At 49.6% G+C, this 27,740-nt stretch overlaps 1 long non-coding RNA gene across 1 annotated transcript; it reads left to right on the forward strand.

Annotated features, from left to right (window-relative positions):
* The first annotated feature begins 23,439 nt into the window (after positions 1 to 23,439).
* LOC119271845 lies at positions 23,440 to 24,352 on the forward strand. Its single transcript, XR_005134668.1, has 3 exons — positions 23,440 to 23,979; positions 24,070 to 24,194; positions 24,303 to 24,352. It is a non-coding gene; the product is annotated as an uncharacterized LOC119271845 (long non-coding RNA).
* Positions 24,353 to 27,740: the final 3,388 nt, after the last annotated feature.

Raw genomic sequence — 27,740 nt, forward strand, 5'->3', positions numbered from 1 at the left:
GCCTTACGCCGAAGGTCATCGTACACTCGACAAAGCGGCAAAATGATATTTTTGACTTAGACGCCTCGTGGGAGCGCGACCTACATCCTATGGGAGGGTCGTCGAGAGTGCTACCTGGGGCACTTGGAGTGCAGCCTTTTCGGAGACCCGCGACTCTTCATGACTCTTCACTAGACTTAGCCTTACTAGGTTCCTCGGGCTCAGAGCTCATTGCCTTCCTTTGCCCCCCTAAAGGGGCTTGGAAGGGGAATGTGACCCTCCACTTAAGTTTACTCAAGTGAGAGTAAGTTACATGCCTATGGTTTTTTATAGCTCTGGGATCCTTAACAAATGACCAAGACTACTCTTGAAATAAGGAGATGGGAGGGTATGACTAGGTATTTTTTCGTTCTTTGGCCCAGGTGCTCTTTGTTAGGCTAGGAGGTGGGTTGTAGCCCATTAGAGCATCTACAGCCATACTTGGCAAATTCGGTCCACTATACGCCCGCGGGTGCCTCCGCGGACAGCCCCCGCCGGTCCCTCATATGGGCTGCCGCACATCCACATATCTCAAATGCGGAACCTCAAATCCATGCACTTTGATCATACGATACAAATTGTCCGAATTCAATAGTTCAAAACAAAGAAAAGCAAACCATAGTTCAACAATTCAGACATACCAAAATGAAATCCATGTACGAGCGTCACAGATGCCTCGCTTGCTGGCCGGATCACTCGTCGGACGCCATCCATGCCTCCTGCTCTGAGGCCATGCTTGCGTCCAGCTCTGCCTACATTCGGGATGCATGCTCTTCCTGCATCCTTGTCGCATGCTCCGCTGCTACTGCAGCCGCTCTCGCCGCCTCGTATTCCCTACACTCGTTGATCTCCTTATTCTTCTCCGCAAGCCACTTCTTTGCATGCTCATTCAAGAGGGTTTCGTCCGCCAACATGATCTTCGCATCCTCCGTGTCCTGTGCGAGTTGCAACCTCTCCTCAAGCTCAATCTCTCCAAATGTCTTGGCCTTCTCGAGCTCCCATTTGATCGCTGCCTCTTGCTTCTCCAACTTGATTTTCTCCCTCTCAAATTCCAGCTTCTTCTACGCCCTCTTCCGGTCCCAATCCATCCTCTCCTTTTGCGCATACAACATGAGCTTGTAGCTCTCCTCCTTCTTGTTCTCCCTCGCCGAAAAAATGCCTGTCCATGTGGAGGACATTTTTATAGCCGCGGCATCACGGGAGGCCCTTGCCTTCACTCACTTGTTTCCTATGACTTGCGGTTATCCTTTGGCACGGTGGCTCTTCCATTCTCGACGATAACTGTTGGGAAACATAGTAGAAAAAATATTGCCCTACGAACACGCAGGAACAATATGAGATGCATATAGGGTTTGTATCAACGATTGTTACCGACTCCGGAGTGCAACAGAAGAAGACAAGTTGATGTAGATCGTACTTGGAGTCCCACGAATGTTGATGACGATCCCGTGAACCACCCTCGAACAGAATACTGAAGGTGCGACCTCTCTACTTGGTTGCAAGCGTACGGTCTTCACAATCCGGCAGTGCTTCGCCGTCCAGAGATAATCATTGCCAGAGAATTAGAGGGAGGAGATTAGAACCACACTCGGCTTCTAATTATGAGGATTAGAGGATTTAGGTCAAGCCCTAGTTGATCAACTAGGATCAACTAGAACTAGAGGAACTAGAGGAGGCTCCAAAACTTGCGTGTCAAAATGGCCTAATATCTCAAGTATATATAGGCTGGGAGGGGAGTAGGGGGCATGACACAAGGGAGGGGGATCCTCCCTCCTTGCATCGGCCCTAGGGGGAGGAGGATTCCTCCCCCAAGTCCAATTTGGCCTACCTCAAGGGGGAAAGGGGGCGTCTCCCCTACATGGGCCTTGGTGGCCCAGTTCTCCCTCCACTACTTGGCCTTTTAATGCCCGTTGATATTAAATTAAATATAAAAGCCCTCTAACAATTACTAGGGCATGTTATATATAATTTAATATCATCTAAACATTTTCTACCTATATATTATTTATCGGCAATACCCGATATTGCCCGATAATCTCTGAAACCCTTCTGGTGACCCCCAAACTCTTCGATTTACTCTCAAAACTATTCCGAATATTAATGAAACAATTTCACAAATAAATCCTTGATACTCTTGTCCTACTAACACTCAAAAGATTATGATTACCTTAAGCTTGTGACCCCGTAGGTTCGGTAAATCATAGACATGAACAAAGCCCCTTCGTTCAATGACCGATCGTGGAACCGTGGTCGTCCATATCAATCCTTGTGATTATGCGAATGACATTCGAGTGAACCTTTTATTATCATGTGATGTTCCCTTTGCTTTGCGATACTTTACAAAACCTGGGATGCATCGGTATCCTCCCGAGTCATACACATGCTCATTATACCGTCATCCTTGTACCGGTTGTGTTCTTCTTTCTCGTTGATATTTTCCAGCATCCTCGTAACATAGTCACATGTGTCTAGACAGACGATGACGGATGTCGTCATACCGAGAGGGCCCTAAGAATATCTCTCCATCGCCAGAGGAGAAAATCCCACTCTCGAGGTATCTAGTCCCTTGTCAAACTTTTCGATGAACCCGTAAGTTGTCCTTATGATGACCTAGTTACAGATGACGTTTGAGCAATCCCAAAGTCCATTGTACGGTAAGAATTGACTATGATACTCTCATGGTCTGAGGAACTAAAAACACATGTTAACACCCCATGTTATAACAATTGATTTATGACAATATTATCTCAAAGTATAACAAACAAGTTTGGGTCAATTCAATATGATTGTTCTTCTAACGTCATACTCTCAATGTTGTTTTAGGACTATCGTTACGCTTAACGATATCCTAAGATCCGGAAAACATGATCACCAACAACACTTGAGCCAGTCTTATAGGCAAGACCAGGAGCCTATTCTTTACCGTTTATCATTCCACACGTGCATATGAGTTTTCCACCGAATCACATATCCCAGGATCATAAAAGTTATAGCATGAAATATAAACTCCTAATTATGAACATGGAAATATCATAATATAATATTATTGCCTCTAGGGCATATTTTCAACAACAATATCGTCCTCTTCATCGTCCAACCCAATTTATTGGTGGGAGCTTGAGCTGTCATTCCTCTTCTTGCCATCCTTGAGATCGGCCACTAGTTGTGTCCACTTTGGCACTCCATTCAATATGATCCAACAACTTCAAATGTGGTGCCACCCAATTCGTACTCCATTTGGGTCGGACCATGATTGTCATTGATCATGTCTGACAGGAACACCTCCTAAATGATCATGGTTTGCAAGCATTCATCATATACGAAATGAAGTAGCGGTCTATGCAAAAACATTGAACATGCAATATGCAAACTTGATCGGACAAGACCAAAAAACATACCGGCTGTTGTTGTGTCATTCCGTCGAACAGGTCGCGGGCAGCCCGGGCAAACGAGTTGTGGCGAGTGAGGGAGTCCTAGATTATGGGGTCCTCGGGTGTCCGAGCTATTTGACATGGGCCGGACTGATGGGCCGTGAAGATACAAGGCAGAAAGCCTTCCCCCTTGTACGTATGGGACTCTCCTTTGCATGGATGGCAAGATTGGCGTATGGATGTGTACTTTCCTTTCTTTGTAAACCGACCCTGTATAACCCTAGGCCCCTCCGGTGTCTATATAAACCGGGGGGTTAGTCCGTAGAGGCTATCAGAATTTACATAGGCTAGACATCTAGGGTTTAGCCATTACGATCTCGAGGTAGATCAACTCTTGTAACCCCTATATTCATCAAGGGCAATCAAGCAGGAAGTAGGGTATTACCTCCATTAAGAGGGCCCGAACCTGGGTAAACATCGTGTCCCCTTTGTCTCTTGTTACCTTCGATCCTCAGACACACAGTTCAGGACCCCCTACCCAAGATCGGCCGGTTTTGACACCGACATTGGTGGTTTCATTAAGAGTTCCACTGTGTCGTCAGCAGAAGGTTCGATGGCTCGTTCAATCATCAACAACGATGCTGTTTCTGGGGAAACCTTTCTCCCTGGTTAACTTTTTGTGTTCAGCGACTTCGCTCTGCGTGCCAATTCGATTGGTCACCTCAAATGGATCTACAGCTACGCCCCTGGTCACCAGATCAGATTTGGGAGCCTGAATTATGTCGTCGATGTCCGAGGAGACTTAATCTTCGAAGGTTTCACGACCTCGACCGTTGTTCCTCTACTCCAAGAGGTAAACTCACCAAACTCGTCATCAGGCACCGCTCAAGGACCAACTATCATCCCTGCCCTGGCCTTAGATCCAAGGCAAATTATTTGATCCAAAGATGGGTATCTAAAACCCGCGGGACCCTCTCCTACTATGGAACTTTTCTCCAGAGACCCGGAGGCAGCTATGTCTTCGACGAGCCTGGAGTCAAGCAGGACTCTCTCCATCATCGGACAGCCGAACCCGCCTTAGGATGCAAACTTTGAACTCTCGAGGTCTGCATCGGGTGAGCACAGCCTGGAATCTGTCGTGCCTAGCCCTGCAGGTCCTCAGTCCCCCATCCGGCCTTCGCTCTTAAATGAGGCCTTGGACTTAATGCGATCCCGCACCATTACGGAAGTGTTACCTCCGAACTATGCCCAGCCCACTTAATAGCCACTGTCGAGGATTTGACCGACATGCTAGATTATGCCTCCGAAGACATCGACGGTATGGACGACGATGTCGGAGACGAACAAAGCCAAGACCCTCCATTCACCGGGCTGGACGGCTACCTCCACATATGATGTGTATATGGTGGAGACACCTAAAGACGACGACGATGAAGGCAGGAAAGACCCGATCGAGGACAAGCCCGTTGAGGCACCACCAAATCGTCAACGTCAAAGGCACCGCTCAAAATCACGTTGCGAAAAGGACAGTAATACCGGCACCGAAGATAATAACACTCCAGACAATGCCAAGGATCCCGAAGACCCGGTCGAGCCCGCGTCCGAACAGGATGATTGGTAGGAGGGACAAGTCAACCCCGATGAGCCGGTCGGGAACGAGGATTCAGCAGATAGTAACTATCTACCGATCTTCGAGGATGATGTCAGCCTCGGCAACAAAGATTTCATCGTGCCAGAGGAACCCCTCGAGCAAGAGCACTTTAAGCGCCAGCTAAACACAACTGCGTGAAGCCTATAGAATAAGCATCAACATCTCCAAGCCGAACAGGATACCCTCAATGACAGATGGACCCAAGTCCTAGCCGAAGAATACGGCCTCGAACGCCCAACAAAGAGTTATCCAAAGCGTCGTCTACTACCACAATTCGACGACGAGGCCCTTGAGCCAATACCGTCGAGATATGACCGTTGATGAACCAGACCGACCACCACGTGGGCGAGATAAAGCAGCTACTTATGTCGAACACCAGCCCTTACCACCTCGCCGTCCAGGCAAAGAGGTAGTAGCTCCGAGCTATACCTACGACTTATGCCAGGACCTGGACAATAGAGCCGGTCAGGCCAGATCAATCTATGGATCAAGGGGCGTGCCCCAACGCGAGACAACAACCATCAAGCCTAGCGCGATAGGCATAACCTCACCGGGCCGAAAACTGAATGCGGATGTCATCCGAACTCTGTCGTGACGTTGCCCGATATAGAGGCACCACACACCCCTTATGCTTTACCGATAAGGTAATGCAGCACCAGTTCCTAGAAGGCTTTAAACCCGTAAATATTGAAGCATACGATGGAACAACTGATCCCGCGGTATGGATTGAGGATTTTCTTCTCCATATTCACATGGCTCGTGGTGACGATCTACACGCCATCAAATACCTCCCATTAAAGCTGAAAGGACCAGCACGACACTAGTTAAACAACCTCCTAGAGAACTCCATTGGTAGCTGGGAAGATCTGGAGGATTCCTTTAGAGACAACTTTCAAGGTACCTATGCCTGGCCTCCGGACGCCGATGACCTTAGTCATATAGTCCAACAACCCAGAGAGTCCGCCCGCAAACTCTGGACTAGGTTCTTAATTAAAAAGAACAAAATCGTCGATTGTCCAGATGCTGAAGCCCTCGCGACCTTTAAACATAGCATCCATGACAAATGGCTCGCCCGACACCTCGGCCAAGAAAAGCCGAAGTCCATGGCAGCCCTTACCGCACTCATGACCTGCTTTTGCGCGGGAGAAGACAACTGGTTAGCTCGTCGAAGCAACAGTACCAACGACCCCGGCACCTCCGAAGCTAGAGATGGCAACGACAGGCCACGACGCAACAAACATAGGCGTCGAAGCAACAATGAAGATACCAAAGACAGGACGGTCAACGCCAGATTCAGTGGCTCTAAATCCGGTCAGCGGAAGAAGTCATTCAAAGGAAATAAAGATGGTCCATCCAATCTGGACAAAATACTCGATCGGCCTTGCTAGATTCATGGCACCCCTGATAAGCCTGCCAACCACTCCAACAGAAATTGTTGGGTCTTTAAACAGGCTGGTAAGTTAAACATCGAACATAAGGGGAAAGGACCGCCAAGCGAGGATGATGAGGAGCCCCGCCTACCAAACACAGAGGGGCAAAAGAAATTTCCCCCTGAGGTGAAAACAGTGAACATGATCTATGTCACGCACATCCCCAAGAGGGAGCACAAGTGCGCGCTAAGGGACATCTATGCCGTAGAGCCTGTCGCCCCTAAATTCAACCCATGGTCGGTTTGTTCGATCATCTTCGATCGCAGGGACCACGCGACCAGTATCCATCAAGGAGGTTCAGCAGCTTTGGTCCTGGATCCAATCATAGATGGATTCCATCTCACCCGAGTCCTGATGGACGGCGGCAACAGTCTTAACTTGATTTATTAAGACACAGTCCACAAAATGGGTATTGACCCATCAAGAATCAAGCCTACTAACACCACCTTTAAAGGAGTGATACCTGACATAGAAGCCCGTTGCACGGGCTCAATAACATTGGAAGTAGTCTTCGGTTCGCCGGACACTTCCGAAGCGAAGACCTGATCTTTGACATCGTCCCCTTCCGCAGTGGTTATCACACACTGCTCGGACGAACCACCTTCCCTCGCTTCAATGCGGTCCCGCATTATGCTTACTTAAAACTCGAAATGCCTGGACCCCGCGGTGTTATCACAGTCAATGGAAACACGGAGCGCTCCCTCCACACTGAGGAGCATACAGCGTCCCTTGCAGCGGAAGTGCAGAGCAGCCTCATCAACCAAACACTTCATCGGCCATCAAGCCCCCGGGCACTGTTAAACACGTCCGGACTACCCTGCACGATGACAGCTCGACGACTATAGAGCTAGACTAGCAATTTCGCCTCCATCGATTGCCACACACATCTGCGGCATATGTATCGCGTGTGCATAATTACGCACTCAAAATACCCTAGGCAACGACGGAGGCACACTACGGATAGGTCCATAGTGCGGCTTGACCCTATGTGACCTTGATCTTTTCCTTTGATCTTCTTTTCTTTTCCCATACCACAGGTGCATTAAAACGTAGCCACGGCCATGCAAGGACTCTTTCCGGGCCCGTTTTCGCATAAATGACCATGTACCTCTCCTCTCAATGAATCTTTTTCACAAAGGCGAAAGCGGAGCACACGTGCGGCAGGGCATCAATGAGATCTTCAAGACAATTTTTCCTTTTTTTCTCTCAGGCCCTATATACCACTTTGCCTTGTGTACAAACTTCGGCATGTAAAATAGCCCCGGCATTATCTGTAATAGCACGTCTTGACGTATCAAGCAGATTATGATGAAAACGGTTTTTACCAACCCTCGTTCGGTCTTGGTTCGTTTCGCAATCAGCATTCCTCTTTTGTGCTAAGACTGCCACATATACATCCTGGTACAGCTTCAATACCAGGGGCTCTATTCGGCCACACATATTAAAAAAAAGAAGTCTGAACACTTTCAGAGTACACTTCAGCGTCCCGAATACTGCATTATATGCATCGGCTCCGAATCATGTCTTTGGTCAATAGTTGGGTTGCCCGGCTCCTGTGGTTACTACCTTACGTTCCGCTTGTTCGCCTAAGGTAGTAAAGGGATAACTACTTCGATTGTGTTTGTGATTCGTCCGATCAAACACCTCAGTAGAGAAAGCCGAAAACTGACTGTCATGATACGGCGAGAACTGGCCAGCGATTCGACGACTTACTATAAATCTCGCGCGATTTTTTTCTGTCTGATATGAAGGACTGGCCTTTGTATAGTCACGCGTCCAAGGCTTCCTAGTTGGGATAGTCGCATACGCACTAGGGGCTAATCTCTAGCCCCACCGCCGAACTCCTATGGCTAAGCGAAAGTGATAAAGCCGCATAGTTCGATTGCCTCGTTCGCTGCGCCGACACTTCCTTTACGGACCAAGACGTTGGGTCAAGTGTGGTCGTGCGCTATTTCGAACACTCCCATGGTATCTACGTGGGGGCTGAAGCCGACGACTGGTGAACTCTCAAGATTAATAAACAACCACACAGGAGGAAAGTAATTTCAGATTAATGGCATAAATATATTACAAAGCCTTGTTCACAAAACAATCCTTGGATAATCCAGATACATTTACTTGAATACAATATCCTTAGAGCATTGGGCCTCTCCTAATTTGGCACCCTCCAGGACATCATCGAAATACCGCTCCGGTTTGCGGTGGTCCTTGCCTTCGGGTGGGCCCTCGGTCGCCACGACGGTGGCCTTCATCTTCGCCCAGTGCATCTTGACACGAGCAAAGGCCATCCGCGCATCCTCTATACACGCCGAACGCTTTATAACTTCCATTCGGGGCAGCGCATCGGAGAGCCGCTTCACCAAGCCGAAGTAACTGCTAGGTATGGGTTCGGTTGCCCAGAGCCAGACTATTATGTCCTTCATGGCCAAGCCGGACATCCTATGCAACTCCGCCAGCTGCATCATCTGGTTCTTCAATAGCGCTGGATGCTTCGGCGCCAGGTACTGTGACCAGAAGAGCTTCTCCATGGTGTTCCCCTCCTGGGCCCAGAAAAATTGCGCGGCGTCGGCCGCACTCCTCGGAAGATCCGCAAAGGCGTCTGGAGAACTCCATAGCCGATTAAGCAAGGCATACCTCCGACTGCCAAATATACTCTGCAAAAGAAAGGGCTTACTAGCCGCTATCTGTTCGGCCTGCTTGATCTCCTCACGAGCCGCCCGGGATTCGGTCCGCGCCTCCTTGGCCTCCTGGAGAGCCTTGGTGAGATCGACCGCTTGGGCCTTACTCTTCTCTTCCAAGGCCTCGCACTTGCTGGCGGCATCCTTGAGCTATTGCTCCACTTCGGTCACCCGCTCCTCATACTGGCGGTGGGTGACCTGCTCGGCCTTTAAATCTGCAGCCGCTTTGCTCACCCGTGCCCGCTCCTTGGCTTGGGTAAGGGCGCTCTTTAGGGTCTCGACCTCGGCCGCACTACCCGTAATAATGATCAGGGCAACACACGAGCTTAGCCTCTGCATTGGCATGCCACTTCAGGTGTGTAAATAATTTTTCAAACATACCTTGCGCCTCGTCGAACTGTTTGTTAATGCGGACGATGTCATCATCGGCCAGCTACAATTTCCACTTGAGTTCGGAAACTTCAGCGGCCTGGACGGTCCCCGCTAACAGAGACGCCTATTTATCAATAGATCAATACGTTATCTCCCACGATTATTATTTGATCCTCTATTTGGCTGTTTTTCCAAACCAAACAGAGTCTCAGGGGCTACTATCTATACACAGGCATATTTCTCATATGAAAGACGGCTAAAAATATTACATCGCATATGTCGAAGCCTGTTAGTAGGCCGGTGAAGGGTTCGTTCAGCCCGCTCTTGGCGGACTGAACCTTCTCAACCACCGTACCCATCAGGGTAGGGTGCTCCTCCACGACGGAAGCACATTGCAGTGCGTCCATCAGAGTGTTCGGCGCCTCCTGATCAATGGAGGTCGCCGTTGGAGTGGGCGCCCCCCTCCTTTGAAGGGGTTGCTCGCTTGATTCCAGGGCCACATGTGTCTCCGGAATGGTGTTCGGCTGGGGGCCGGACTGGTCAAGGCCCCCGTCGCCAGTCTTCATGGGGGTTGCGCCCCTCATATTCTCGGCAGCCGAGGCATTACCCTCTGGCGCCGTCTTGGCGGCCTCCCGCACCTCTCCGTGGACTGGAGAGGCCCTTTGGGACAACACTTCGGTGTCGTCCATGGTGGTTGGCGGAGAGGCTCGCGGAGGCGTCTTGCTCTCCACCATCCCCGGCTCCAGAGAATTCCCCTCCGATGATGATGGTTGGGGGAGATCACGGGCCGGACTGAAGCACACAATACAATGTATTAAAACTACAATCATAAAGACCAGATATATGTAAAGCATCCTTGGATACTTAGATGCGGCCAGGGGCTTCGCCCTGGGGCACCACTCAGGAATGGCTTCGACATTCGAATCCGAGCCGTCTGAGAGGGATATCTTCCCCCTCTTGAACGCCTCCGCCTCTGGGTCTACGGAGGCCGCCCTTTTCTTCTTCCTCCCCTTAAGGGGAGAATCGCTTTGTGCCTCCTCCTCTTCGTCTTCATCTCCCTCGTGGGAGGAGGGAGCTTCGGTCTCTCCGGACACTACATCCGAAGTACCTTTACGGCGGAGGCCACCCTTGGCCTCCTTGCTCTTCTTCTTGGCCTTCTTCTCTGACGCGTGATAGGGCGCCGGGACCAGCATCCTCGTTAGCAGAGGAGTGGATGGGTCTTCGGGTAGCGGCGTTGGACACCTGATCCGCTCCGCCTTCGCTGTCCAACCCTGAATGAGGAATGGAAATCTCAGTATACCCTTTAACTTACGGACCGGAATGGTGTTCGGAAGTAAAAATACTTACCGTATTAGCCGGATTCGCGTTGTCGAGGCCAATGTCTTCGGTCTTCCCCGGCCACGTCTTCTGGGACTTGAAGAGCAGCTTCTAGATCGCAAGCGCTGTAGGGTCCGGGGGCCCTTCGGTTTAAACTCCCACATGCGGAGAGGCCGGCGTTGGCATGGGAGGATCCGGCGGAAGAGCATCACCTGAATCACATCAATGAGACTGGTGTTCTTGTTTATCATATTCTTGATGCGCTTTTGCAGCATCATTACTTCGTAGGTCGACCCCAGTCCAGACCCTTGTTGATCCATGACGCGAGCCGCATAGGGGGCCCATATCTGAACTCAGGAGTGGCCGCCCATTTGGTGCCGTGGGGTTCGGTGATATAGAACCACTCCTGCTGCCACACCTTTACGGTCTCCACGAAGGCCCCTTTGGGCCAGGTGGTGTTGGGGAGCTTGCTCACCATGGCGCCGCCGCAGTCCGCATGTTGCCCGTCGACCACCTTCGGCTTCACATTGAAGACTTTTAGCTAGAGGCCAAAGTGTGGGGGAATGCGGAGTAGCGCCTCGCATGCGATGATGAACACCGAGATGTGGAGGAATGAATTCGGGGCTAGATCGTGGAAATCTAGCCTGTAGTAGAACATCAGGTGGCGGACGAAGGGGTGGAGGGGAAACCCTAACCCGCGGAGAAAGTGAGGGATGAACACAACCCTCTCATGGGGCTCTGGAGTGGGGATGACTTGCTTTTTGGCAGGAAGCCTGTGTGTAACTTCCGCGGTCAGTACCTCGCCTCCTGGAGCTCCTTGACGTCCTTCTCCGTAGCGGAGGAGGTCATCCACTTGCCCTGGGAGCCGGAGCCGGACATGGCCGAAGAGGTTGAAGGCGGTGGGAAAGATTGAAGCTTGGGTGCTGGAGTTCAAAGGATGGGCAGGCAGAGGAAGGAGGAAGGCGTGGGGTCAAAAGAAGGGATCTTTATCCGCTTATATAGGCAGTAAATACCAAGCGTCTCCCCACAAGCCTTAAAACTCGCCTATTCCCAAGGGGTCGTGCGAATGGCACGGTTGGATTACCCAAACCCATATTGATGAGAATCCCGCAATAAGGGGACACGATCTCTGTTTTGATAAGACATGTCAATAGCGGCTGTGCCTCAAAACGCGAAGCGAGAGGTCAAAAAATGGTTTGAAATATAAAGAGGCCAGACGTAATGTTTCGCCAGAGAAGTTGTCAGTAGATAGACCTTATTTTGATTAAAGTATTGTGCCTTTGTGGTTGAGGGTTGTGACTGTTATACAGAGTCAGAGACGGATATAGATCTCTCATTCGGAAGATTGCTTTGGAGTATTCGGAGGAGGAACCCGCCTTGCAATGTCGAAGAAAATCCGTGTACCGAACACATCATCATTGAAAGACTGGTTCAGAGGCTACTGAGGGAGTCCTGGATTATGGGGTCCTCGGGTGTCCGAGCTATGTGACATGGGCCGGACTGATGGGCCGTGAAGATACAAGGTATAAAGCCTTCCCCCGTGTCCGTATGGGACTCTCCTTTGCGTGGATGGCAAGATTGGCGTATGGATATGTACTTTCCTTTTTCTGTAAACCGACCTTGTACAACCCTAGGCCCCTTCGGTGTCTATATAAACCGAGGGCTTTAATCTGTAGAGGCTATCAGAATTTACATAGGCTAGACATCTAGGGTTTAGCCATTACGATCTCGAGGTAGATCAACTATTGTAACCCCTATATTCATCAAGGGCAATCAAGCAGGAAGTAGGGTATTACCTCCATTAAGAGGGCCTGAACCTGGGTAAACATCGTGTCCCCTTTGTCTCCTGTTACCTTCGATCCTTAGACGCACAGTTCGGGACCCCCTACCCGAGATCGGCCGGTTTTGACACCGACAACGAGTGACATACATCCAACGCCGACATCTGCGTGGGCGGAAAGATCTCTGAAATAACCCAATCGGCCATCGGATCCTCCTCTGTCCCAACGTGGTCCGACGATGCAATCCGCGTTGGCGGATGGATGGATGGGGTGCAGGGTTTGGGGTGCGGCGGGAGGGGGGTGGGACAGCTACTCCTCCATGTCCACATCTCCCTGTGCTGATGCCACCGCCACCGCTTCCCTCTCTCGCTGCCGGCGTCGCCGGATCCTCCGGGTGACGTTCTCCACCTTGCACGATGGAGCCGAGGACGGGACGCTGATGGATGAGGAGAACGCAATCTCTGTCATGGCGGCCGGGGACGGGCTGGATGACATCTAGGGTGGCGGATTGGGACCGGTGGTGCGGATGGGGATCAAGGGTGGCGGACGACAAGGGCTCGGGCGCCGGAAAGGTAGGAGGGAGGCAAAAGGAGGATGAAGGGTTTCGTGGATTTGGTACAATTTGAGGTGGGGTAGGGCTGTTGAGGTTGTTAGCATCGTGATTTTGTTGTATGATTCTACGACTTCATGATCCAATCAAAGCCTCAGATTCTACGATTTTGGGTGATAGAATCTATGTTTCTACGATCCTAATAGTTAAGATACTATGATTTGCGATCCTACTATTGGAGATCCGATCCGATTCAAAATCGTGATTTTACAACCTTTGTCGGTTCCGACATGGAGGACGCGCTCAGGCGCCCCCATACCCTTCCCATATTTTGGTTGGATATGAGGCGTGTCAGTCAGCCCGGGCGTTGGAGGCCCGTTTAAGAAGCCCGTCTGGGTCGAATTTTCGTGACCGGTTAGTGAGCGGGCCATCCGCCCAGGCGTTCGAGGCAGGTTTGGAGGCGCCCAATTTAGATGCTCTTATGGAAGAATCCCTACATTATGAGGAGGCTTCCTTACATGGGATTGTTTACTCTCTTGCCTTCTCCTTGCACTTATTCTTTTGCACGGTCTTTCTCTTTTGACTTGTTGACCATAAAGCCTTGCGTGAACTTCTGTTGACTGGAATAGTCTACTTGGACCAAGGGAGGTGGCTTGGACTATTGTTGACTGCATTGACTTATGTTGACCACCTAGGTGATACTCCGTGTTGGATATGCAGTGGGACCTCAAGTAAGGTTAGATTACACTACTACTACACTTCCTGCTTCGCAGACAAGGTCATCGTGTATCAGTTCCAGGAGAAATTTGTGCTAAATGCCTTGAAAAGTACACCGGTGAATCTAACCTGGGCCATTGGCTGGCCGACTATAACAGCCTGGTTTTTGGCCCTTTTCTTTTTCTTTTGATTTATTTGATTTTGCTCTGTTTTCTTTTTAGAGTGGTTCTGTGGGCTTGCCACCTGGGAAATCATCTTCATTTCCTCTCCCATGTGGCTCATCATTCTCAAAACCTTGTCAAGACCATGTCACTTCACTGCTTGACCAAACCCTAATTTCCTTTTTCTCAGGAATATTCCTTTTTCTATAAAAGGAATAACCTCAAGTGCCCTAGGTTGCGAAGCAACCCATATTTCTGTCCATCCAAAAATCCCCAAATAATTCTCATAATTTCTTTGGGTCATATGTTGCTTAAATATGCCCAAACTTTCCTGTCCTAGCCCAAGAATAATTCCCCAATAATTATTCTTCATTTCTGTCCAAAGGGGCACTTTGTGAAGGAAGTGCCACCTATCCTTCCTAATTCCTCCCAAATCTTTTGGGCATTCTCTTATGTCCAAATCATTGCCACATGCCAAAATTAAACTTTATTTTCCTACCCGATCTTCCTCAGGGATTTTTTCAAAGTTTTTGTCAAACAGAAGCCAGTGTGAAGGAAGTGCTAGATAGGAGAATCCAAATGAGTTGAAATTTTGCATGTCTCTTCTTATGCTCATATTATCTTACTCCTCCAAAATTCAGCCCCATCCAATCATCTATGTCAGCACATGACCAAATATTTGATTCTGGCAATATTTTCAGATTGTGAAGCAAGTACATTTTATATTGCTTCATTTTGCCTGAATATTTACCAAATCATTCTCATACCCAAATAACTTCCCTCCACCAAATTTGGGATCAATTCATCTAGCAAATATTTCTCTAGAATTTTTGCAAGTTTCTGGACAGAGGGAATAGCTGTGAAGGAAGTACCATTTTGGTGAATCCATTTGGTGCCAACTTTTTAGAGCATCTTCTTATGACCAAATAACTAAGCCTTGCCAAATTTCATATCAAGTGGTTACTCTGTGTGAGTGAACCATCATGATCTTGATTCTGGACCCATAATGTGAGTTACAAAGCAACTATATTAGTTTGTGCTCCATTATGCCCCAAAACCTCCAGGATCATAGTCCTTCCATAGATAATCACCCCAGACAAACTATTAGGCGCCAGCAAAGTTCCTGTTGTTCACCAGTGCACGGCCAAGTTTACTGCAGTAAACTTCAGGTGGTGATTACCATTTAACCATAGCATTTTTAACCAAACTACCACCGCGGTTGCAACCTCCCTAGGAAGGACAAACCCCCAGACATCGTTTGGCCGGCCGTGTGGCACACTGTGCACCAGTGCACGCGTTGATCACGAGCTTTGGCATACAATGTGCGCGCTCTGCTGGCGTTGGCCGCGTCTAGGACGTCTTCTAGCTCCGGCCCCTCCTCCTCTCGTCGCCTTCGCGCTCGTGAGCCTGTCCAACAGCTTCACCGCATCGTCGCCGTCCTCCTGGAGCCATACCCCCTCTGTAAGCCCTCCGTTAGCGCTCGTCGCTGCGCGCCCACGAGTGCACTGTGGCCGACCGAGCATTAATGGCGTCGTGTCCGCGTCCCCTCTGCGCCCTCGGCCCCTCTTGCCCTCTGCATCGCTGTCGCTCATCCGCTCCTCCCTCGTCGCGTTCCCGCGCCTCCCCGTGATCGCTAAGCCTCGCCAGAGCGTTGGCCGGATCCCTGTGGCGACACCCGAGCTCGGCCTCCCTCGCCCGCCTATATATAGGCCTCCCCCGAGCCTTTCTAGCACACTAGCAGCCTCCCCGCACTCCACTACCCCTCCCCAGCCTCTCATTCGATCTCGAGGAGCTTCCTGTGCCCACCATCACCGCCTTGGCCGCCGCCTCTGCTCACTTCGATTCCGGCGAACCACGCCCCCTCCCTTCATTCTTCCACCTCTAGTCGACCGACCAGACTCCGGCGGACCGCACAACCTCCTTTCGTTTTCGCCAAGAACCCGGTGGCGTCGTCTCCAACTCTGGCCGAGCCGCCATCTGCCACCACGCGAACCCTGCCCGACCCCTTCCTCTCCGGCGTGAGCCACGTGCTCAGATCGACGCGGCTCTCCGCGCTGAGCTCATTGGTAGGTGGAGCGTCGCCGGAGGACTTCTGTGGCGCCTGCTAGCGTCGCTCGATGCCGGCGGCCTCCCTGCCTCGCGGGCGGGCGCGAGGAAGATGAAGCCGCCCCCCAGCTGGCCATACGGGCCCCACCACCGCGCGTGACCCCACCTGTCAGCCTCTCCGTGCGTTGACCCGGACCGGATGACGTGGTAAGTGGAAACGTACTGCGTGAAGTTTGTTTTCCTGGTCAGAAGGCGCATTCCCGTTGAACTACGGCTGAAAGTTCGTTTCCTTTTGCAGAAAGCGTACTCTGCCCGAATACGTTTTCGGTTTTCTCAGTCAGGGGCTTGTTTGTAGAGAACTTTTCACAAATAGGCCCCTGGCAGAAAACACTTTATAACTTTTCAACCACAACTCCAAATGAGGTGAACCCAAAGCCCACTTCTTCATTTCGTCGAGCCCGTTCAGATGGAATCATTTTCACCATGTTTTGACATTCTGAAAATGACCATTTTTCCCTTGCACTAAATCAGCCCGCTTCGAGAGAGAACGTTTTTCGGTGATTCTTTCCACGAGCTTCTCGCACTTCTTCCCGGTGATTTCTTCCATCCCAGGCAAGCCACACCCTCCATTTGCATGATTTCAATGCAGTGACATGGTTTATTTATTTGAAGTTGTTTAAAATATTGCATTAGCTATGTATGATTTGTTCATGGCATTTCTCATAGTATTGTTTTGATCTTGATATTGCCATGATATTGCTTGGAGTTCTAGGACTTATGTTCTGATGATTGTGTGGATGACATGTGACTTTGGATTCTTAGTGGCTATTATGATTATTTTCATGATGGTATCTGGTATTATTTTGGAGTATTACTTTGGACATGTGCCTTTGGATTCTTAGTGGCTATTATGATTATTTTCATGATGGTATCTGGTATTATTTTGGAGTATTACTTTGGATATGATGTTGCCTTTGGATTATTAGTGGCTAGTGTTAGTTTCATCATGATGCTAGTTGATCTTATGTTTTGGAGTATGATGATGGAGATGATGCTTGCATGTGGATCATAGCTGGATAGTTAGTTCTTGATATTTGAGTAGTAGTATTATCGTTCTTTGATTCATAATGATAGTAGTGTTATACTGTCCTCAGAGTATTTTGATATGACGATATTAAGCTTTGGACTATTTGTTGGATATTGCTATAACTTGGATTATAGTTTGATAGTTGATATCGGAGTATCAGTTATCACAGTTATATTTTTGGGTATAAATTACGTCATTAAGTTGGTCAGGTGCCACCGAACCGGGCTTTCTCTAGTGCAACCACATTTGCCTTTATGGGAAGGCCCTAATGCGATGCTATTGTCGTGTCTCTCGCCGGTGCCTCCAACGAGGGAAGGTTATGGGTAGGCCCTACCCTGATCAGGTAGGCGGACATAAGCCTTGTATGCCTGTAGTTGGATTTTTGTGTGCTTTTGTCCCCGTTTGGGACCATTTTTGTTGGCCACGACGGTGGCCGTTGGTGTCTTTGGTAGGCACGGGGCCACCCAGGACTGAACCCAAAGGGGGTGCTGGTCGGAGTGGTCGGGAGAGTGTCATGGCAGTAGATCGGTTTTGTCGGAATGCCGTTGGTCCACCCGAATGGGAGTGCGAGGCCATGGGTTCCGTGGTGTGGGTAAAGTGCGCTACCTGTGTAGAGTGTGTTTGTTTAAACTATTGATAGCCGCGTCCTCGGTCATGGGCATGGGTTCTTACTAGGTCACACCGTTCGATCAACACTCGCATGACGGAATGGCTTATATATGATTTATATGTTGATATTTTGAGCAGTACAGATTGGCAGGATGTTGATGATGATGTTGGAGACCAAGTGTTGGTCATGGTAGTGATCGGCGGAAAGATCACTGTTTGAGACCAAGTGTTGGTCATGGTAATGATCACGGGAAAGATCACCGTTTGAGACCAAGTGTTGGTCATGGTTGTGATCGCCGGAATGATCACCGTTTGGTTTTGATCACGAGGTGATCGAGATGGTATACTGCTTGGCCGGTTAGCCAAGAGAGATATGGTTATGGAGATCTGAGATGGAGATTTATCAGTATTGTATCAGTTTCATACCATGCTTAGTAGTTGTTTCATCTTGGTAGTTGTTAATTAATTAACCTATTAATGCTATGTTATTGTCTTGCCTTGATGTTTATGGTTGTTGTGAGCTTGCAAGTACATTCAATGTACTGACCTGGCGTGTCATGCTAGATTGCAGGTGATGCCATGATTGCTTGATTGCTTGTCAAGGTTGCCGTGCGTGCACGCTAGATCGTGTCCCAGCCAGAGTCCCTGCAGAGTGGAGTTCACCACCTTCATTGTTGTTCCGCTGCTACGAGTTTTTTCGCTGCTAGCATAGAGCAAGTGTAGTATCGCAGGCGTAGTGTCGTCGTGCTGATGTGCTTCTTTGTAACATCAGACCCTTGTATTATTATTCTTGTAATAAGAGCTGATTTGTTCTATGTCAAATAGTGTCGTATTCCAGAGACTTCTCCTCGATCTCTGGGCTGGAATACGGGGTGTTCCGGTTTCTCTGAGCCAGGGTGCCACAACGCTTGGTATCAGAGCAGGTCTGGATGTAGGACGCCCTAGTCAGCGCGAGCGGTAGAAATCGGTAGTATAGAGTCTGGCTTGTTTATTGCATTTGGTTGCTGCATTTGTTTGTGCATAACATGCATATAGCCTTATTTGCTGTTGATGATTTATCTAGTGAGTGTAGATGGCATCGGTTCAGATCCACTACAACTCAACCTTTGCATTTCTCCAGTTTTCTTTTCTTGCTTGTTCTTCAGTGTTTGGTGTCATTTCTGTCCCAGCAGAGTGATGCCAAGTGATCCCGACACTGTTTGCAAAAATGGTGCTCAGGTATTGCGCCGAATTCCTTCCTTCAGCCCCATTTCGTTTCGGTGATAGACATGCTTCTATCCCGGATCGTCCTTTTTATCTTGTCGTGTTGGCAACCCTTAATGGTCTCACTCATCATAAAAAGGGCAATGTCAGCAGCCTCAGTTTTTCCTCGCTATCCTATTTCTTGGACGAGTACGGATATTTTCTGTCCGCTTGATAATAATGTGGAAACAACATTTGTGTCCTGCTACATGGTTACCAAGTACGTCCTTGCCTCCAAGAAAGTCCAGGTTGCTACCTGGCTAAGCTAGCACTTGGTGTAGCGATGTTTACACCAATTCTTCCACACATTTATTTGTCCTCGTGCACATCTTCACAGCATGCTAGATCGTAGAACCAGAGATCCCGCAAGACTTGTGTGCTTAGGTAGGCATGCATATTGTGTGACTAGCAATAATATGTGACACTTATTGTGTGTGTAGTGATTGTTGTTGTGTGCTTTTGTTTAGTTGAGTTTTCTTTTGCTTCTTTCTTTTGGGCCCCGGTGTTACATTATTTTTCCCCTATAAAGAGTTGCTCATCAACCGACACCGGATCCGAAGAATCAGCAAGGAGTTCAAATATTTGGAAACTCAGCTAAACAGAATGGAATTCTTAGCCGACTGCAGTGAAATGGGGAATATCTGATTTTGAGGCTGATAATCAATTTTGCATTAGTGTGCACTCCTCACAACAGTACTGATAAATCAAGTCCCCATCAGTACAAAATCCTCACAACAGTAATGATCAAGTCAGTAGCAAGACAAGTCAGGTACAAGCTCAACAGAATATTTTCAGTCAAAGGTATGGATCATATACAAAATTTTGGCTCAGCGATGCATGATGCTTGAAATATGTTATCATCCGAAATAAAGTCAGAATGTGATATGCTCAAGGAAGAGAGTCAAACAAATTTTCTCATGTAAATAATCGGCCATAGAATATTATGGGCATGTGTGTAGATTTCAGTCTGCATATTAGTATGAAGATCTGGATGTAAGAAACTCAGTCTTCTTCCACACGTTATCAGAAGAAATTTATGATGCGAGGCTCCTGAATTTTCCTCAGCATGATATGTGAAAAATTTCCGGTCCAAGATACCCGGTCTTACACAGCAAGATACCTCAGTAAAAGCTTCTGACAGATGGAAAATGAGTCCTTCTCGACAAGCAACCCGAGGAGAAACTTCTCAAGTACAGAAACCCGGCTTCTCCTGCACAATACTCAGGTCAAGGTTCGGGTGTAAGCTATCGAGGCTTCTTCTGCACGCTACCCAGGCAAAAGCTTCGAACAGAAGCTAACGAGCCTTCCTCGGCAAGCTACACGAATGGCTTTTCTCTGCAGTTCAAGGGTCAGATTTGCAATAATTTTGTTAGAGGTACAATGCAGTCAAAACATATGCCTACCGCAAGGATCGAGTGCTCGGTGGCATATTCTTCTTATACATATGGTGAGCATGCATCCCCAACCATATCAGTCACTCATACGAGGTACGACCAGGATCCAGCAGATATACCTAAGAAAGGTATGGATCCAACAACCTCATGGGCCGTGCAAATGAAGATAAACAAAGATACATTTCATATAATACAAGGATCGACAAGATCTGGGGATGACATCACCGAATCAACAGTCTTGAAAATGGTCATCAAGGTCATTATTCCCGCAACTGACAAGGAGATGCCTTAAAACCTTGTCACCTTCTTGTATGATTGGCCTCAACAACGAGCTCTGTACCGCTACAAGTCCCGATTATATGTCATATGTGTGCGGACTCAGGTCAGAAAACAGGCACAAAGGAATAATGCCAACAATATTGCACTAATCACGTCCCTGGTCATACGAAGAATCAAGGACAGGTGTGGCCAAGTTTTTATAGTAAGGTATCCTCACAAAGAAAATCATGACCGTTATAGGGTAAAACTAACAACAAAGGTATGATGATTTTTGCGCGACCATCAGGGTCCAGATACCCAAATCAGTTGGAGGCCATAATTTCCATATGGAAAATCCAAATAGGTATACCGACAAAATGAGAAAGTCAAAAGCCGAACAATCAGCTCAGACCCGATATACTCACCGAGGAAATCAAGTACACGATCAGTCTGTTAGAAGAAGCATTTGTCCGTCAGCCCCCTGGCAGGCCAGTCTCAAGATATAAATACTTGGGGTATGACACAACTATAACTCCATACACTGTTATATTGCTCCTGACCAAAGGCAGTCAGAACTTTGGTACATATCTCATGCTCGAGCCAAAGAAATAAATCAAAATCAGTACCATCTATGAGCAGTCAGATCCCGTCAGAAGATGCCCATGATTAATTCTCCGCATTTATTGAAACCAGAAGGCCTGCATTTTTTTGGAGCAACCCCATGACAGAAGTATTAAGGTTTTCATGACAAAAGAAAAATTTATGCTCAGATCCATTGGATATCACCGCAGATATGAAAGAATCAACATTAGTAAAAAGGAATTAGTATATGAGCAGAGACCCATCAGAATCCGGGGAATGGTGAAGCAAACCACCCCAGTGGAAGGTAAGTTGATCATCTGAAATTCTTGGGGAAACAATAACTAAAGGAAAAAGGATACCCGAGCTAGAAACGGTGTCCTCAAGTCATACTTGTTCCCTAAGCAACTAAATATCGAGGACGAGATTTCTTTAAGGGGGTAAGAGTTGTAACAGCCTGGTTTTTGGCCCTTTCCTTTTTCTTTTTCTTTTGATTTATTTGATTTTTGCTCTGTTTTCTTTTTGGAGTGGTTCTATGGCCTTGCCACCTGGGAAATCATCTTCATTTCCTCTCCCAAGTGGCTCATCATTCTCAAAACCTTGCCAAGACCATGTCACTTCACTGCTTGACCAAACCCTAACTTCCTTTTTCTCAGGAATATTCCTTTTTTATAAAAGGAATAACCTCAAGTGCCCTAGGTTGTGAAGCAACCCATATTTATGTCCATCCAAAAATCCCCAAATAATTCTCATAATTTTCTTGGGTCATATGTTGCTTAAATATGCCCAAACTTTCCTGTCCTAGCCCAAAAATAATCCCCCAATAATTATTCTTCATTTCTGTCCATAGGGGCACTTTGTGCAGGAAGTGACACCTATCCTTTCCTGATTCCTCCCAAATATTTTGGGCATTCTCTTATGTCCAAATATTTGCCACATGAAAAAATTAAACTTTATTTGCCTAGCCAATCTTCCTCAGAGATGTTTTCAAAGTTTCTGTCAAACAGAAGCCAGTGTGAAGGAAGTGCTAGCTAGGAGAATCCAAATGAATTGAAATTTTGCATGTCTCTTCTTGTGCTCATATTATCGCACTCCTCAAAAATTCAGCCCCATCCAATCATCTATATGAGCACAGGACCAAATATTTGATTCTGGCAATATTTTCAGATTGTGCAGCAAGTACATTTTATATTGCTTCAGTTTGCCTGAAAATTTACCAGAGCATTCTCATACCCAAATAACTTATCTCCACCAAATTTGGGATCAATTAATCTAGCAAATATTTCTCTAGAATGTTTGCAATTTTCTGGATAGAGGGAATAGCTGTGAAGGAAGTACCATTTTGGTGAATCCATTTGGTGCCAACTTTTTACAGCATCTTCTTATGACCAAATAACTAAGCCTTGCCAAATTTTATCTCAAGTGGTTACTCTATGTGAGTGCACCATCATGATCTTGATTCTGAACCCATAATGTGAGTTACAAAGCAACTATATTAGTTTATGCTCCATTATGCCCCAGAACCTCCAGGATCATAGTCCTTCCATATATAATCACCCCAGACAAACTCTTTGGCACTAGTAAAGTTCCTGTTGTTCACCAGTGCACGGCCAAATTTACTGCAGTAAACTTCAGGCGGTGATTACCATTTAACCATGGCAGTTTTAACCAAACTACCACCGCAGTTGCAACCTCCCTAGGAAGGACAAACCCACAGACGTCGTTTGGCCGGCCGTGTGGCACTGTGTGCACCAGTGCACGCGGTGATCACGAGCTTTGGCATGCAATACACGCGCTCTGCTGGCGTTGGCCGCGTCTAGGCGTCTTCTAGCTCCGGCCCCTCCTCCTCTCGCCGCCTTCGCGCTCGTGAGCGTGTCCAACAACTTCACCGCGTCTCGCCATCCTGCTGGAGCCATATCCCCCTCTGTAAGCCCTCTGTCAGCGCTCGTCGCCATGCGCCCACGGGCGCACTGTGGCCGACCGAGCATTATTGGCGCCGTGGTTGTCCCCTCTGCGCCCTCGGCCTCTCTTGCCCTGTGCACCGCTGTCGCTCGTCCTCTCCTCCCTCGTCGCGTTCCCGCGCCTTCCCGTGATCGCTGAGCCTCGCCAGAGCGTTGGCCGGATCCCCGTGGTGACACCCGAGCTCGGTCTCCCTCGCCCGCCTATATATATGCCTCCCCCGAGCCTTTAGAGCACACCAGAAGCCTCCCCGCACTCCACTACCCCTCCCCAGCCTCTCATTCGACCTCGAGGAGCTCCCTGTGCCCACCATCGCCGCCTTGGCCGCCGCCTCTGCTCACTTCGATTCCGGCGAACCACGCCCCCTCCCTTCATTCTTCCACCACTAGTCGACCGACCAGACTCCGGCGGACCGCACAACCTCCTTTACTTTTTGCCAAGACCCCGGTGGCGTCGTCTCCAACTCCGGCCGAGCCGCCGTCCGCCACCACGCGAACCCTGCCCGACCCCTTCCTCTCCGGCGTGAGCCATGGGCTCAGATCGACGCGGCTCTCCGCGCTGAGCTCTTCGGTAGGTGGAGCGTCGCCGGAGGCCCTCTGTGGCGCCTGCTAGCGTCGCCCGACGCCGGCGGCCTCCCTGCCTCGCGGGCGGGCGTGAGGAAGATGAAGCCGCCCCGCCCAGCTGGCCAGACGGGCCCCACCACCGTGCGTGAACCCACCCATCAGCCTCTCCGTGCGTTGACCCGGCCCAGATGACGTGGTAAGTGGAAACGTACTGCCTGAAGTTCATTTTCCTGGTCAGAAAGCGCATTCCTTTTGAACTACGACTGAAGTTCGTTTCCTTTGGCAGAAAGCATACTCCACCCCAATACGTTTTCGGTTTTCTCAGTTAGGGGCTTGTTTGCAGAAAACTTTTCACAAATAGGCCCCTGGCGGAAAACACTTTATAACTTTTCAACCACAACTCCAAATGAGGTGAATCCAAAGCCCACTTCTTCGTTTCATCGAGCCCGTTCCGATGGAAACATTTTCACCATGTTTTAACATTCTGAAAATGACCATTTTGCCCTTGCACTAAATCAGCCCGCTTCGAGAGAGAACGTTTTCCGGCGATTCTTTCCGCGAGCTTCTCGCACTTCTTCCCGGTGATTTCTTCCACCCCAGGCAAGCCACACCCTCCATTTGCATGATTGCAATGCAGTGACATGGTTTATTTATTTGAACTTGTTTAAAATATTGTATTAGCAATGTATGATTTGTTCATGGAATTTCTCGTAGTATTGTTTTGATCTTGATATTGCCATGATATTGCTTGGAGTTCTAGGACTTATGTTCTGATGATTATGTGGATGACATGTGACTTTGGATTCTTAGTGGCTATTATGATTATTTTCATGATGGTATCTGGTATTATTTTGGAGTATTACTTTGGACATGTGCCTTTGGATTCTTAGTGGCTATTATGATTATTTTCATGATGGTATCTGGTATTATTTTGGAGTATTACTTTGGATATGATGTTGCCTTTGGATTATTAGTGGCTAGTGTTAGTTTCATCATGATGCTAGTTGATCTTATGTTTTGGAGTATGATGATGGAGATGATGCTTGCATGTGGATCATAGCTGGATAGTTAGTTCTTGATATTTGAGTAGTAGTATTATCGTTCTTGGATTCATAATGATAGTAGTGTTATACTGTCCTAGGAGTATTTTGATACGACGATATTAAGCTTTGGATTATTTGTTGGATATTGCTATGACTTGGATTATAGTTTGATAGTTGATATCGGAGTATTAGTTATCATAGTTATATTTTTGGGGATAAATTCCGTCATTAAGTTGGTCAGGTGCCACCGAACCGGGCTTTCTCCAGTGCAACCACATTTGCCTTTATGGGAAGGCCCTAATGCGATGCTATTGCCGTGTCTCTCGCCGGTGCCTCCAACGAGGGAAGGTTATGGGCGTGCGCTACCCTGATCAGGTAGGCGGACATAAGCCTTGTGTGCCCATAGTTGGATATTTGCGCGCTTTTGTCCCTGTTTGGGACCGTTTTTGTTGGCCACAACGGTGGCCGTTGGTGTCTTTGGTAGGCACGGGGCCACCCAGGACTGAACCCAAAGGGGGTGTTGGTCAGAGTGGCCAGGAGAGTGTCATGTCCGTAGATCGGTTTTGTCGGAACGCCGTTGGTCCACCCGAATGGGAGTGCGAGGCCATTGTCGGATTTCGGGTTCCGGAAGACCCTTGAGGTTTGCGCGCGGAGATTTCGCCTTCTACCTACCTGCACCCCTCCGCCTCGCTGAGATCTAAGCTATGGAAAGAACAACACAAGAGACACAGGGTTTATACTGGTTCGGGTCACCGTTGTGGTGTAATACCCTACTCCAGTGTGTGGTGTGGTGGATTGCCTCTTGGGCTGATGATGATGAGCAATACAAGGAAGAACAGCCTCGCGAGGGTCTGTTCTTGGCTGAGGGGATGAACTGCTAGGAGGAGTTCAATCACCCTTCTCTCTCTCTCTCTTCTCGATTCTCTCTCCGATTTCCGATCCCTCTACCCTGGGGGTGGCTAGTCCTATTTATAGGCAAAGGCCGTGGGCCTCTTCCCAAATATTGAGCGGGAAGGGCGCCAACAATTGGCCATTTTGAAGGGGAACATCTGGTACACTTATCCTGACTAAAGTTGGTCCTCGCCTGCCAAGGCTCTGGTGGTGACGCTGGCTTGGGCTCCACAATGACTTCCTCCCTGCCGTTGGACTGGTCTTGGTCTCGTTGCACCGAAACGGGTGCCTTTGCTTGATGCTCTCGCCTGTGCTTGCTCCCTTTGCACCAAAGAGGAAAGGAGGACACTGCGCGACTGGCGCCCGCCTGGCGCCTTTGGTCGTCATGACTTGCGTCACGGGCACCTCGTGAGGTACCCCGCCTTGATCTCTCCGCCTCCTCGCAAGCCAACCTGATGAGGCCGTGCCTGAGGAAGCTCCGTGTCGTCCGCCCCACGAGGCTTGGCCCCTCGCGAGGGTCTTGGGTCTGTGTTGATGAAGACGGGCCGTGTTGGGCCCCCCTTTGAGCCACGCCGCAGGCCGCAGGCAGGCAAGTCTGGGGACCCCCGTTCCCAGAACGCCGACAGTAGCCCACAGGCCCAAGGCGCGCCCGGACTTGGCTGTGCAGGAAGGCGAAAGGGCAAGAGCGAAGCGCCGCGGGCCCTAACAGCCCGCGGCCTTGGGCGCCGCGTGGCGGTTGATTGGACGTGGGCGTCTCCACTTCCCCACGGCGCCTCGGCAACTGCACGGATTGGACAAGTCCCTGCATGCAAAACGGGTCATGATTACCTGCGATCGTGGAGGTCGGCGGTTGGCCTTCGCCGGCCATAAGTACGGAACGGTGCGCGCCCTTCCAGTCCATCCCTTCTTGCTTCTCCATCTTCTCGGTCCTTGCTCCGTCTTGCTGCGATGGCTCCGATCCGCTGGTTCTCGATGGCAGAGAAGGGAAAGGCTCTCCGAGAGGAACCAGACCCGCTCCCGCCGAAGAAACGGCTCGCCCTCCGCGGCCGGGACGAGGGGGCCCATCAGGTGGTGTCGGGGCCCTGGTGCGAGCGGCCACCGCCGGGGTTCCTGCTTCCCTTGTACGCCCACATCGAGGGCTCTGAAGGAGTCGATGTCGATCGCCACGGCGGCGGCGCCGTCGGCGCCGACGGGTCACGAAGGTGTGGGTCATCCCCCCTGGGGTCCACACTGAGGGCTCCTCCCGAGAGTTCGTGCTCCACGCCGCCATGCCTCCTCAGTCTTGGATTCGCCTTCCTCCCTTCTTCGCCTCCATCATCCCGCAGGGAGAACTCCTGGAGCTTTGGCTGCAGCACGCCGGCTGCAGCACCCTCGCGACCGAGGTAGAGGTCGCGGTCATTGCCCCAGGAGAGGTCTTCATGACTCGAGGCTGGAGCGAAATCGCTCGGGTTTGCAGGACAAGAGGCGCCTTCGCGATCCACTTGGAGTACGACGGTGCTTCGGTGATGTTCTTCAAGGTCTTCGATGCGAACGGGCACCGGCTGGAGTGCTGCCCCGGGAGAGGTAGTCGAGACCCTGCTACGACGAGGACTGGGCCCGCCGACCACTCGCTTGGCGGCTGCTCAAGCGGCAGAGGCGTCGGAGGGTCTAGCGACTCCGGCGAGCTCTTCGCGACTCCGGAGACGAGCGATGACAGCTACGAGCCCCCGAGCCAGCGCCGCTCCTGGAGCAGGGCGGGCTCGTCAGGCCGTCACCGACTCTGATCTGGATGGGGTTGGTGCCGGTGCTTGACGGCCCGCTGTTGACGATGGCGTCTTTCGCAGGGGCGCGTGTAGTTAGCGTCCTTTTAGGATCTGTTCCTTGCAAGGAATCAAAGACGCGTCCCGTGAGGGCTTGTAAGGTGCCTGTGATCCTGTTTGTTAATATAACCCTTGTCGTAGAATTGTGCGAGTTGCTCATTCCGTCTTAGCTCAGTTCTCCCTTTCGAACCTCACGAGGGCTTGGTGCTCTGCGCCGATAGGTC

Source organism: Triticum dicoccoides, chromosome 3A (genome assembly GCF_002162155.2).
Source record: "Triticum dicoccoides isolate Atlit2015 ecotype Zavitan chromosome 3A, WEW_v2.0, whole genome shotgun sequence".
Lineage (NCBI taxonomy): Eukaryota > Viridiplantae > Streptophyta > Magnoliopsida > Poales > Poaceae > Triticum > Triticum dicoccoides.